Genomic DNA, 12372 nt, shown 5'->3' on the forward strand with positions numbered 1-12372 from the left:
ACTAAGTATATAACGGTTATACAAAAATTATACATGAATTGTATACATATTATACATCCACCAGTTATATTTAATTTAAGCGGTTAAGTGTAGGTTTATTTAGGTTAATTTTTGGGAAAATAATATTATATTACTGCTTTTAAAATAATGGCTGAAAAATATATATTTTTTGTATATACATTTAGGTATGTTATACACAGAAAAATATATAAATTTTATATAATTTTACGGCTATCGGATATAAATAACTTTGGCCATGGCTAAAAGTGATCTTTGCCCTAATTCTTACCGGTTGAAGCTATAATAAGAGCCCAAACACTGTTGTTCTTCGGGGAAGTTACATGATATACCCATTTGTAAAATTCACTTTGATGATATACCTAAGTTTTGAAATTACATCAAACATCTCAAAAATATTACACGCTATACCTCCATATATTCTAAAACATATAACGATATTCTACTTTGGAATACAATCCAAACCTAACTTACCATATATTCTAATTTGGAATATAATATTCTAACTAAACAGACCATAATATTTTAATTTTGAATATATTATTCAAACTAAAGATACCACAATATTCTAATTTGAAAAACCCAAACCTAGCTTACCATAATATTCTAATGAAGAATAGAATATCCAAACTAAACATACTATAATATTCTAACAAAACATACTGCAGTATTCTAATTTGGAATACAGTATCCAAACCAAATATACTACAACGTTTTAATTTGGAATACAATATTCAATGCAAATATACAATAATTATTAATTTGGAATACAATATTCAAACTAAACATGCTACAATATTCTAATTTGGAATACAATATTCAAACTAAACATGCTACAATATTCTAATTTGGAATACAATATTCAAACTAAATATATCATAATATTTTAATTTGGAATATACTGTATTATATTTTAGAATACAATAGATATACATGGTAAAATAATTTTATAAAGTAAATATACAGAGTAAAATAAATATTTTAATGATATATGATGTTAACTGATGTTCTAAATGGACATACCGCGTAGATTATCCCTGTTCTTTTCTGGCCCAAACATTAAAGTTGGCTGTACCAATATATGCTTTTTGATGGGAGATTTTGATAATTAACAAATTTAAAATCGAACATTACAAAGTTTAGCACAACCAAACTTAAAATATCACACGTTGGGAAAAGAAATCTCACATTTTTATAGCAAAAATCATCTTACATTTTATTGAAATATCAGAAACAGACAAGGATTTTGATGTTTTACACTTTAATACCACACAAGAGGGGGTGATTTGTGTGGGACCCAATTTTCGTTTAACTTGATTATAGAAGGACATGGTTCTTCTATGTGTTCCAACTACTACTATTTGCGGAATAATAAATAAATAAAAAAGAAAGAACACAGATATTTTACGTGGAAAACGCCTGGCTCAAAAGGCGAAAAAATCACGACCTACTTTCCAGTAGAATTTTCTCAAACTCTCCACTAAAATCACTGAACCAAAAACTGCATTTACAAAAACTCTTTTGTAAACCTAGGATTAACTCTAATCCCGTTGTGGCACACAGCCTCAACTGTTGCGACAACTTCAAGTTAACTCTAACTTGAAAACTCTAAGTACCTAATACAATTGCTTCTATAAAAGCTGAAAGGTACAATGTAAAATCACCTACTACAATTGAACTAGAATAAAAGATAGACACTTGGAACTGATTCTTCTATCTGGTTCAAGTAGCTTCAGGATTGCACACTTGAATCACACATAAATTGCTTGCAAAATTACCTTGCTATTTTGCTCTCAATTCACGTTTAACTTCTGCTTATGTGCATTACCTGTAAAAGAGAACAACACTGATATTTAAGGGGTTAGTAATTAGAGATTGACTGGGATACAGATGCTACTCTTCTATGGTAGAAGAGTTCTAGTTGATCTCATACTCTAACTCTATCCTTTTCCTAAACTGTGTTCTCTTCGTGTAAGGAGTCTTTCTCTCCTTATCCAATATGCAACCTTTTCGATCAGATCGGGAGATATTACTTTTGATAAGTTAGATTTATCTTCTTCACGTGCATCTCACATGTTTGGGTTGATCACGACTGTGTTTCACAAGATGGACCTGGTCCATGTCTGAGTTCTTTTGTCAGTCTTCAAAACTTCACATTTACTTGGGCCAACAAATTTTCCCTTTTTGATAATGACAAACTCTGTGCTTTTTACTCATTTAGACCCTGTAAGAACTCAGCTTAATCATCAATACAAAGTTTAGAAAAATTTACTTATCATCAAGGACCAGGTTAATTAGGTTATAAACGTCACTTACTCAGAATATGTAAAGCACAATATCTCTTCCCCCTTTTGGCATCATCGGAAATTTGCATAAACAAAGTGTGAATTCCAAATTTTAATAAGTACTCATGGCCACTGGGGCAACTGCAAGTGCAATCATGGATTAATCATCAGTAATCAAGCAAACATATTTAAACTATCAAGGAAATATTAACATTCAACAAGAGCAAAAATAGTAGATACCATTGATAGAAGATATGTTGCTACCACAATCCACAACCAAAAAGCAAAAATATTCAAAACATGAGCAAAAAAAAAGAAAAATCCCTAATCCGGGTCACTGAAGGTACCAGACAGGTTCAGAAGATAAATTCTAGAATTCCTAAGGCTTGGGGGAGCTAGAGGGTTGGTTTTGGTCTTGGAGAAAATTCAATATATTGTGAAGAATGATAACTAGAGATTATGATGTATTTTACACTCTTTCTTACTTAAGTTTTGATTAGAAATGTGTACAAAATAGTCCCAAAGGCTCACATGTTGTACTTGATTGCACGGTTTGGTCAACAAAGTGACAATTCGTCGAAACCAGCTCAAAAAAAAGTGAAACATGCACAAGTACCAAGAACAAATCCAAGCTCGGTATAACAGGGTCACTGCCGCACTCCATTCTGTGCGGTCCGCAAGGAGGAGGTTCAGAGAGTGCTCATTTCAGGCAGCCAAGCAATGTGGCCGCAAAGCATTTCATGCGGACCACATTGACTTCATTGCGGTCGCACTCAACTTTATGCGATCCGCAAAGCCCAAGTTCAGAGAGTTGCCAAGTTGGAGGAATATTTTCAATGCGGTCCGCAGTCCATTTTGTGCGGACCGCAATAGAAGCCATCGCGGCCGCATTACATTTTTGTGCGGCCTGCGGTGGCCAAGTTCAAAGAGCAGATATTTCAGCCAAGAGCCTTAGTGCGGCCCCGCTCGATTTTGTGCGGTCCGCACTAGTCCCGCGGGGGTATTTTTGTCCAGAATTTTTGGCCTAGTATAAATAGTTTCTTTTCCCATTTTTAGGTCATGATTTGTATTCTAGACAGTAGTTGCACTCGTGAATAGTGCTCTTTTATCATTTTGAGTAATTTTACATTAGTTTCATCATTGAATCTTCAAGTTTTATCTAGTAATTAAATATTATGGGTTTTTCTTCATCTATTTCTTTGTTTTCTTCTAAAATTATGAGTAGCTAGACCCATTAGCTAGGGTTGTGGCTCAACCCTAGTGTGGGTATTAGATGGGTCTTGTGTTTTAAGGCTTGAATGTCTATGGGTGTTTGATATTTGGACTAATTTATGGTTTAAATGTTGAATTAGTGGTTGCAAATACTAGTTTATGCCTAGTTGACTTTGGCTCTTCTTGATAAAGAGAGTCTAAGTCTATGAAATCGGTCCAACAAGGAATTGGGGTGTATTCAAGAGATTGATAGCCCCAATTAAAGGGTTAAACCTAGATATAGTAATACCCGACTTGAACCTCTATTGTTTGCACAAATTGTCATACCTAATTGGTCTTGAAAAAGTCAATAGGGCAAAATCACTCGAACTACCGAGAGGTGTAGAGTGAGTAGTATCGTGCAATGGTTATATCGTAATCCCCAAATATGACAAGCTAGCCTTAGACTCGAGAATCCGTCAATTACCCACCTAGGACAAAGTCACTTCCCTAGTGCCTTTTAACTATTTAGACAACCTTCAATAGTTTGCTCTTAGCTTAACTTAGCCTAATTTAGCATCTTGGTAGTATAAAATTAGAAGTAATATAAAAACCAACTATGTTTAGAAGTGCATTTAGGAACAACCACGCAACTCCAATTTAGATAGAAACTCAACTCTACTCTTTAGCTCTCTGTGGAAATCGATCCCGACCTTCTCGGGTAAAAGCTGCTTCGACCACTTTTTAGCGCCGTTGCGGGGGAGCTAATGGTTTTGGCTATCTATCTAAATAGTTTTGTGTATTGTTCTTTTTTCCTTCTGCATTACTAATTTGTGCGTGTCACAACTTCAGGTACAAAATGGCAGCAAACAACAATGACCCTCTTGGAAATGTGATTGCGAGGTAGGAGGTAGATGATGTTGGAGATGATGAGGTGTCTCTTGTACCTCAAGAACAACGTAGAGGCCGCTAGGCCAATGCCAATGACAATATTCCAGACCCTCATCCGCCACCTCTAAGAGTGGCTCCTCGAGTGCTTCCAAACCAAGGCTATGCAAGTGCAATTGTCCCACTCCGGATCCAGGCAGGCAATTTTGAAATTACCAATGTGATGCTGACATTGCTGGAGCAGCGTGGGTATTTTACGGGCGCTGCCAATCAAAATGCTTACAAACATCTCAAGGGTTTCTTGGATACCTGTTGGGGGAGCAAGCAAACTAATGTGTCCGAAGATGCACTTTGGTTGAGACTCTTCCCATTTTCTCTCAGAGGGAAGGCATTGGATTGGCTTGGGCGACTTCCCATCCATTCCGTCACTACTTGGGATCACTACAACATTTTAGGCTTTTAACCACTCACGAAAAGTGTGGCCTAAACTATCAAAAAGTGTGACATTTGATCAAAGGCCACACTTTTCAGCTTTAGGCAACGCCTTTTTTGAAGTAGCCTAAACTAGCGTAACCTTTTCCCTAAGACCACGCTTTTCAAGTGTTACAACAACACTTCCAAAGTGTTGCCTTTGGTACATTATAAGCCACACTTTATGTGTGCGGCTTTTGCAGCAAATCGTGTAATATATTCTTTTCCTGTAATTTTTTTAATATATCCAATAATCTCATATTTTTTGAGATCATTGCTACAATATGATGAGCTTAAGCACTACATCAACTAAAAAATAACCAAACAAAATTCAAATACGCACACTTGCTATGAACTTCCAGAAAAAATATATTATGTACTATATTAACTAATAAAGCAAATCTCTTAAAGGCGTGTCCTAAAAATGAACAAATATAAAAAATTGGATGTATGTATCATGACAAAACTTTACACACACTAAACAACTAAAGCTAGTATCTATTAGAAACCCCATTTGCTATCCCCTTAGCTACATGTTTCTTTTCTGATACGTGGCTGATTTAACATACTTCATCCCATAATTTGGTAGCTGATCCATTTGTTGTAAGCTTGGCCTCCCCATCAATCTAAGTGGCATGTAAGCTTTCCTTGTTCAAACCAAAAAAAAAAACTTCCAAAGGTTTCAAGGCCTTAAGTTCTCCATTTATATTCTCTTTGTTCTCTTTAGTAGCTTTGCCTTCCTGCAATTGAAACAAACAAAGATGCACCGTTTATTATAGCATGCTAATAATACGAAAAAATATATCTCTATATCATATGAGTACTACAAAGCTGGAGGAGTTCAAATATGTGAAGCATTAATTGTGGGGGCATATATTTAAGGGGGAAAATATGCTTAATAACAAATTGGCATTTTTGAAGGACTACTTACATAACCACATATCTCAAAGCATGATAATTCCTAACCACTATCAGTGTCCAAGCAAACTTACTCTTCCACATAGAAAGAAAAGAACAGACATTTGATAAATGTTAATTTATTGTAACACAAAACAAATTAATCTCGAAAGCAACACTATGAAGACATCTCAGAATACTATGTAATAAAATGCAGGGTGATGCAGAAACCAAGTCAGTCCCATGTGCATAATATACAGTAATAATACTTATCGTAAGATATAAAATAATTCATGCTTAGTCCCATATAGGCACTCGCCTACTGCTCATACAGGCTTCTATCATTATCAGTGTGGTTTTATTTGTGCTCCTCTATTTTTCTCTTTGTATAGTGGCCTGCTGAATGAAATGCTAAAAAACAGTACTCCTTAACCACAAGTCATTGTTCACCCTTTCTAATTCAAACATAAATCTAATTCTTTCCAAACGACATATAATTTATAATGGTACAGGTGATGTCAAATTATGACAAACACCAAAAGTTATGATTCTGACTCAAGTAATCTATTGGACTAGATTGCCACATGTTTAAATAAAGAAGAAACTTTCTTCTTTATTTCTCTGTCTTTTTCTTTACAAAGATAAGCAATTATCTCGTAGATACTTACCTTTGCTCTCAAGTTTCATCAAAGAAAACACTACTGTAATAGGATGAAATAGAGAAAGATGCAGATAGATAGTGAAATCTATATACTTAAGATTACATCCTTTACAACAAACAAAAACATGATACCCTCTAGACATTGCAACTTGAACAAAATGTGATAAGAAAAACACAACAAAGTCACTTCTGCTGCAGTTTATGAGAGTGTGCTCACTCAGATTCAAATCCAAAAATAAAAAATCTAAGTTAACTAAATCTTTTCACTCCAACAATGCAATAGTGACTGGGTCTGGTTAATTTTCTTAAGACTGTTACCCTTACTCCAGAACAACAACTTCACCTAAAACTCTTAAAGAAATTAGTACTCTTGGTGGATGAACTTGATTTCTCTCCTGGTAGTAAATTTTTCTGTTGCGACACTACATGGTTAGATGTGTCATAGCGAAATGCAATACAGAGCAAAAGGCAAAGAAGATGAAACGGTTTGGCAAATTCCAACACAGAATGCCCCAAGAGTTAATACAAAAAATGATACCAAAAGAAATCCGAACTTAATATCTGGCCAAAAGTATAAAGCTGGTTATGCCAAATCCTTTCTATATCATGTCACAATATCAAGATCACATTTTGGCTTCTATATGCTGGCTTCTTCAATTAAACACCACTAAAAATCTGCCTGTTAGACCCAATTAGGACTGAAGTCTGAATAGATTTTTCTATCGATCATTAAAGTAAGAACTTCAACAACAAACTTCTCCAAGATCATACTATATTCCTTCTATTAGTGTTTCACAGGTGTTAACGTGGAAGTAGCTTTAATGTACCAAGCAACAACCACCTAAAGATATGGAGTATGCACTAGGTCACTAGGGTAAGTGAAGTGATGAAAACGATGGGAAACTAAAATTCAAATACCTGTCTATTTCTCCGAAAATAGAGTTATTTGACACTTGTACTAGTGAAAGATAGCAAGTACTTGATAGACAGTATTCGCAAACTAGCTCGGACCAGCTATTATATAAGAAACAAAAGTCCCAAGGCATAATGCTTGAAAAGGCTTACCCTGCTTTAGTTTTATGGTGACTCCACCAATGAGCAGTATTAAATACCAGAATATCAGCCCCTCCATCTTAATGAACTTTTGTCAATCGTATCAATACGCATCGTTTGCACTCGTTTGCTGCCTATTTTTGCCTTGTCCTCATGAACCAAAAATGAGTTACATAGTACTCAACTGTACATTGGTAGTCTTGCAACAATAATAACACCAAAATAATTTGAAGCTAGCAAAACAAGATCTTTTGCATATTCAGTTATTCATAAGTGAAAAGATGGAAATTAAAAAAGAAGTTTGAATCGATTGCCACAAATTTGATACAATAATTCCCCTTCTCTTTGGTTATTCTCCGACCACGAGTCTCATATACCTTTCTTGGGTCCTTGATAGCTCCCATTAATAAGCACAACATTGACTCCCATTTAATTGTTGTATACTGATGGACAAATTAGATTAGTGGACTTCTTTTTTAAAAGGAAATTTAACTTTAGCACATAGCATATAGTCAATCAGCTCACTTTTAATTAAGCTAGGAATAACCAAATACAAACACCTTACCCAAGCCAACGATGTTGCTAGCTAGAATTTGGTATTTTCAGTCTGCTATCCGATTAATAGCAAAGATAATCATATAGATCTCTATTCACATAAAAGTTGAGCTAAACAAAGGACAGTGAGGGCATTTAAAATATTTTGTGTAATTGAAAGTGAGTAAAAAAGATATACTTATCGGAAAGTGAATTAGTCACTTGACGTCCTCTTTCACTTTATAATTTTTGGGGTTACCAGGAAAAAACTCATTTGAAAATATCTGAACAAATAGGAAGAAAAGTAACTCATTGATAGCTCACCAAGGTTTATTCTTATTCTTCCCTGTGCATTAGCTTCCGATTCAGTAAATAGAAACTTCTTTCTTGATGCTCTAAGAGACCTGGGCTTTGATCGGAAATGGATCAATTAGAAAAAAAGAATGCACCTCGATTCCTTCTTTCTCGGTTATTTCCAATGGCTCGCCCTTCGGCGTCCTTGCACAGCTCGTTCTTCGAGCCCTGCTTCCCCTCCCCCCTCTCCTTGTTCCTACGGACTGAAACTTGGATCATTTTTACTGATCATAAAAACCAGCAGATACTAATAATTCAAAGAATAAGAAAAGTGTTATCAGTAAAAGACTTAACAAAGAAACTAAGCATGCCATAGCAAGAAAAGAAAAACCGATTAATGTGATTACCTTGCAAAGTTCAAGAAAGCAACTCAATCTTGCTTCTTCATTTTATGTTAAAGCCTTGGATATGGAAAATTAAGAGAGATAAGAAGGCACAAGGAAGTCTAACCTTATTCATATCACATATAAACAAGCTTGTTGTCATTACAAAGATGCAATAAATAGTTAAATTATCTATGTATTCACGAAAGGAAGTTGCTAATAAAATTTAAAGACGGTAAGGAATACCATTTATTGAAGTTCGATTCTATATCAAGCAAAATAAAATAGGAGATAGCTCCAATCTAAACCAAACTAGTATGTGCTCACATACATTATCTTTGAAAAGAAAAATAATCTTCTCATTGCAAGATTACTAGGTAGCAATAAAAATCGCTTTCTTGACAATAAGCATGTCGCTCAAGAACAAACACCAAATGAGGAAAGAATATCAGAAAATATTAGGATATAAGAGAGATATCAATTGTAATTAGTGCACCCCATTAACTTTAGCTCAATGATCTTGTCATATTACCTAAAACAAAGCTTCTAAAGTCACTTTTACATGGATATTATGCATTTCTTCAAAGTAAATATGATCGACTAATAGATCAGTATCTTGTTCATTCGTTCTATTTGTACAAGTATACAAATGCATGACGTTAATAAAAGAAATGCAGCTCTGAGACTTTGTGAATGCAAGTAATATAGGAATTCAAAACTGGACATCACTACTTATATAGGTAGAGTTTTTGTTTTACCAGGATTTAAAAGCAGCCACAAAACAGAAAGTCTTGATAGCCCCTCTAGCATTCGAATATTTCCTTGAAGCCTAAATATGCAATGCAAAGATATTTACAATTTTTTAGAAAAACCCCCAGACCAGATGTTTAGAATCAAACAAGTATCAACAGTCTGCTTTCTCTGCTTCTGCTGGGGAATCATTCGGCGGGTTATATCAATAGAACAGAAGAAAAGAAGAGATTTCGAGTTTTTTGTTGATCAGGCGACACCCGGATTTGAACTGGGGAAAAAAGGATTTGCAGTCCTCTGCCTTACCACTCGGCCATGTCGCCAAAATGCTACAAATCCATCCCTGCCCCCTCACGTCAATCCCACGAGCCTCTTATCCATTCTCATTGAACGACGGCGGGGGAGCAAATCCAACTAGAAAAACTCACATTGGGCTTAGGGATAATCAGGCTCGAACTGATGACTTCCACCACGTCAAGGTGACACTCTACCGCTGAGTTATATCCCTTCCCCGCCCCATCGAGAAATAGAACTGACTAATCCTAAGTCAAAGGGTCGAGAAACTCAACGCCACTATTTTTGAACAACTTGGATATTATGCATTTCTTCAAAGTAAATATGATCGACTAATAGATCAGTATCTTGTTCATTCGTTCTATTTGTACAAGTATACAAATGCATGACGTTAATAAAAGAAATGCAGCTCTGAGACTTTGTGAATGCAAGTAATATAGGAATTCAAAACTGGACATCACTACTTATATAGGTAGAGTTTTTGTTTTACCAGGATTTAAAAGCAGCCACAAAACAGAAAGAAGTTGAAGTATCTTGTGCCTCTTGGAATCACCGAGCAACCACTGCCTTCTTATTCACCTTCGCAATCCTATGAACCAAATTTGAGACTTAGTGCAGACAAAATGTTAAATGAAAGACTAACATAAACAAATCCCGAAGCGTTTGGTCGAAGAATAACAACATTGTACGAAGCAGCAAACCCACAACAATAGTAACAAAAATTACCATAGATATGAGTAGCTATGACTAAACGATATATCAAAAAATAAGAAATACAATGTAGTATGAGATAACAAGCAACACCTTACCAGCAACAAATCATGACGGATGAGGAAGTCGCGGCGACTAGCACTGAACAAGTTAACCAAAATTACATTCTAGACACAAGCAGCAAACCAATGAACAAAATTAGTGATTAGAAAATGTCGGCGTGGTAAACTTTTATGCTCTTAATAGAAACAATAAGTGACGAGGAAACAAACCTACAAGTTTTAGCTCGATTTCACCAAACGAGTTCGACGGAGAAAGAGATGGAGCGGAGCAAGTTATCTAGTTGAGGGCATTATTTGAAATTAGGGCAAACCAACCCCTAAAAAGGATCTATATTTGGAGTTGATACAGTCCATTAGAGGAAATTGGGTCGCGGTAGTGGTGAAATAGCATTGAAGCAACAGAGGGAATTTTGGAAAGGGTAAAATATTTTAGTGGTGGGGAATTTGGAATTAGGCAAAGTATTTCAGCGGGTATCTCTTTTGCCTTTTCAGAATTGGGGGGAAGGGAATATTTTGGGGAAATTTTGATTGTAATTTTTGGAGTACACTTTATAAGTGTTGCTTTTTGGATAAAAAAAATAACACCCTCCAAAAGTGTTGTATTATAGGTCAAAAAGCGTTACCAAATATTTCACGTTTTGGCAACGCTTAAAAATCGTAGCCTTTATATTGAAAGAGGACGCTTTCCGTAGCCAAAAGGTCTCACCAAAGACCACCCCTCAAAAAGCGTTGCCACAAATACTTTTGGTAACATTTCTCAAGCGTTGGCTAAAATTGGTGTGGCCTTAGGCCAAATTTGTCGTAGTGGATGAGTTGGCGGATAAGTTCATTGCAAAGTTTTTCTCACCGGGGCATATGGCAAGATTGAGAGATGAGATCTTGTCCTTCAAGCAGGAGCCCACCGAACCATTATATGAGATTTGGGAGCGCTATAGAACAATGGTAAAGGAATGCCTCAACAATGATATGACTGAGGTGATGATCTAACAGACTTTCTATCGGGGCATTAACATAACAAACCAGTGCATAGTGAACCAACTTACTAGGGAAAACTTCATGAAACTGACTTATGATGAGGCTTGTGACATTCTTGATGAGATGGCTGACACTTCCTCCGCTTGGCAAAGTAGAGCCAATATGCCCCAGGGTGATCCCACAGTCACTCAATTGCACAAAGAGTTACATGACCATGGACAGGCTATAGCTGAGCTGACAACTACAATGAACTAACTAGCAAAGGCACAATTGCAACAAGTCCAAAATCCTCGCCAAGTGAATGTCATGGAGGGTGTCAACATGCTAGTGAATAAAAGAAGACAGAGAGGTCAACAGAACCAAGGGAATTCGGAGCAATTTGACAATGATTGTGGTGGATTCCAAGATGATGGTTATGATGGGCAGAATGAAGAGGTGCAATACGTGAACAACTATCAAGGCCAAAGGGTCAATTCTTCCAACCAATAACAATGGAGATACAAAGGCAATTGGGGCAATCAACAACAACAAGGCAATGGTAATTGGGAGAACAACAACCAAAATTTCAATTGGGGCAATTAGAACAATCAGGCTAATTGGAATGGCAACAACAATTGGGGTGGTAACAACAATCAGGGAGGTTGGAACAATGGCAATCAAGGAAATCGGGGGCAAGGCTTCCAAAGGCCCCCAATGTACCAACCACCGAACAATTCACCCCTATTTCCATCCCAAGGTCCTAGTTCTTCCAACAATGATATGGGGAGAGTTGTAATGATGTTTGAACAGATGATGAAAAAGAATGCGGGCTCTGATGCTCAGTTGTCTTCCCACAATACTTCAATTAGAAATTTGGAGGTTCAATTAGGCCAAATCTCACAATCCTTGAATACTCGCCCTAAGGG

General features: G+C 36.1%; 1 long non-coding RNA gene and 1 other non-coding gene across 22 annotated transcripts; both read right to left on the bottom strand.

Moving 5' to 3' along the window:
- Positions 1-5180: 5180 nt before the first annotated feature.
- LOC142181272 (uncharacterized) lies at positions 5181-11132 on the bottom strand. 21 transcript variants are annotated; one of them, XR_012709938.1, is made up of 7 exons: positions 10703-11132; positions 10529-10597; positions 10210-10308; positions 9434-9504; positions 8700-8753; positions 7477-8548; positions 5181-5593 (listed from the first exon to the last, which is right to left on the bottom strand). It is a non-coding gene; the product is annotated as an uncharacterized LOC142181272 (long non-coding RNA). The 21 variants fall into 21 exon arrangements; XR_012709935.1 differs by having other exon boundaries at positions 7477-8555; XR_012709924.1 differs by having other exon boundaries at positions 7477-8599.
- TRNAC-GCA (transfer RNA cysteine (anticodon GCA)) lies at positions 9677-9748 on the bottom strand. The gene has a single exon. It is a non-coding gene; the product is annotated as a tRNA-Cys (tRNA).
- Positions 11133-12372: the final 1240 nt, after the last annotated feature.

This window comes from Nicotiana tabacum, chromosome 1 (assembly GCF_000715075.1).
Source record: "Nicotiana tabacum cultivar K326 chromosome 1, ASM71507v2, whole genome shotgun sequence".
NCBI lineage: Eukaryota > Viridiplantae > Streptophyta > Magnoliopsida > Solanales > Solanaceae > Nicotiana > Nicotiana tabacum.